Source organism: Bos indicus x Bos taurus, chromosome 1, assembly GCF_003369695.1.
Source record: "Bos indicus x Bos taurus breed Angus x Brahman F1 hybrid chromosome 1, Bos_hybrid_MaternalHap_v2.0, whole genome shotgun sequence".
Lineage (NCBI taxonomy): Eukaryota > Metazoa > Chordata > Mammalia > Artiodactyla > Bovidae > Bos > Bos indicus x Bos taurus.
In genome coordinates this window covers 51,840,647-51,843,087 of record NC_040076.1, presented here as the reverse complement: position 1 = coordinate 51,843,087, position 2,441 = coordinate 51,840,647, and positions in this window count along the sequence as shown.

Below are 2,441 nucleotides of genomic sequence, written 5' to 3'. Positions count from 1 at the left end.
ACAGCCCCTCCATGTCCCAGGCTAGCTGGCTGGGAGGTGAGGCAAAGTGACACAAAGCGCAAGAGAATGACTTCTTTAAGCAATGTCAAGGCTCATTAAGTTGCAACTACAAAAGTTGCAAGCCTAGAAAATAGCAGGAATCTTCTTCAGGATTAAGGACCATGGTTGCTGGCCTTGCTTTTTCGAGAGAGTATGAAAATGAAGAGTCCTTCTGACAGAGGTGCGGTTGTTGGAGCGGTGAGGGCAGCTAGAGAAGCAATCTTCATGACCTCTGTTGAGTCGAGAAAACAGCTGGACAGCTGACATTTTCATCAGCTGTGTCTCTGCCCAGCTGCACAGATGGTCACTTAAATTATATAATAAATCACCAGCATTCCAATGTACCCAACAAGCCTCATCAGTCGCATTGCTTAAAACCTTTAGAACCACAAGATCTTTGAGTATTTTCTTCACAGATGGACCCATTTTCTTTCTAATACCTATTGTTGTAAAGCAAAGAATCTCTAGGAAAAGAGAGAACACTTGTATTAAATCCCATGTTATATCTTTGATTCTTTCACTTTGCTGGAGATCTTGCTTGGCTTCTTAGGAAACATGTGGCCTCATCTGTGAATGGGAATTGTTGCCATCTAGTCCCAGTGTATCTTCTAGGGTAAAACTGAAATTGAGTTTTGTGAAATTAAAAAACAAAAAAGTAATCGTATTTTTATTTCTTACAGATTGTAGAGAGTTTAACTTCATCAGTATTCAAGTGGTCTTGTACCATTCATGATGACTCAACAGCAACGTGTCTACAAATTATTCAAGCCCTTTTCATGACTCATGCCATGTATTATGGCAGAGTAAATTTTTTCCCTCTCTCTTGGGAAAAAAAGGCCTGTTTTTCTTATGAAAAAGGTTAGACATTTGGAAACTTTTAAGAAAGAGATTTTGCTAATATTAATAAATGGTTATTAACATTTTAAAAGTGAATTAAAAGCTTGTCACTAAGATACAACTAAGATCCTAGAAAACAGACCTGTATGTGGTGGTACATGAGCACTGATATTTTGATGATTTCCAGTGATTCGGCTAGAAATGGTCGCTTAGAGTCATGTATGCATGTGAGAAGAGGCTGACCTGTGGTCTATGTAGGGTTGGAACTAGTTTGACCTGAATATATCTAGATAACCTGTTGTCATTGAGAGTGAGTCTAAACCTTCTGAAGCCTTCTCCATCTACTTGGTCAACATGCCCCTCCTTTCTTCTGGCCAATTTCCCAAGAAATCCAGGGACAAAATGAATGCAGAAGATGGTCTGATGGGCCAGGCCATTCCTGCTCCTGGTGCCATGCAGCCATGCTCTCCCTTCAGTCATGTCTGATTGTGTGCAACCCCATGGACTGTAGTCCACCAGGCTCCTCTGTCTGTGGGATTTCCCAGGCAAGAACACTGGAGTGGGTTGCCGTTTCCTTCTCCAGGGGATCTTCCTGACCCAGGGATTGAACCCATGTCTCGGAAGTCTCCTACATTGGCAAGTGGGTTCTTTACTACTAGCACCACCTGGGAAGCCCACCCTGCTCCCAGGGCTGGGTGCAAAGAGATCGGAAATGACTGATCAGCTCAGGATTGTCATTGCTTCTAGCTGGTTCCTACTGTCACTGTGAAGTCTGTGCCCAGAGTCTAACAGATGCTTACCTACTCTGTGTGATGTCCTTGCTGGTCTGGATTCCTGCCAGCCTCACAGTAGATCGCTGAATTTGGGCTTTGAGCATGTAGCTCTCTTAGGGCATACTCAGATATTCTGTCACTGTTCATCATAACAAAGCATTCTGCGTGTCACTGTGCCATCATAGGTAGCCTTCATCACAGGGAGGCCCCTCCACAAGTGTAGACTGGGGATACCACCCTAGACTTGTCCTTCCCTCAAGGTTTTTTCAGGGTCATCCTTAACAGTTCCAACTCCTAAGCCTTGGGCAGGACCATCCTGTCCACCATTCCAAGTCTATTTAACTGTGAGTCTCACAGAGGGGGAAGTCAGTGATTTGGGCCCTTTGCCATAGGAGGCCTGTGGTCCTTTTGCAAACTGATCCATTGCTTTCCAAGGACAAGTTCTCTTTATGAAATAATGAGGTAGGTTGTATTAAAAAAAAATACTTTAAAAAAGATATTATTACACCTTCCTTTTAAAATCATGGATACTTAACTATTTACATAACTGAGAATTTCCTTTTGAATAACTCTCTTCTGAAAGATTTTTTGTTTCAGGTAATTTGTAGTCTATACATATAAACATAAGAGTGAGTGATATAATTTTAAGTACTTCTTTGTCCCCACCAAGGAGCGCCCTGTTTATGCTCAATCATAATAACTATCCTGACTATACAAAAATCATCCCAGTAAATGGTAAAGTTTTTACCACTTGGCTTAAGCTAAAAACATGCTTGATTTTCTTACCGCAAC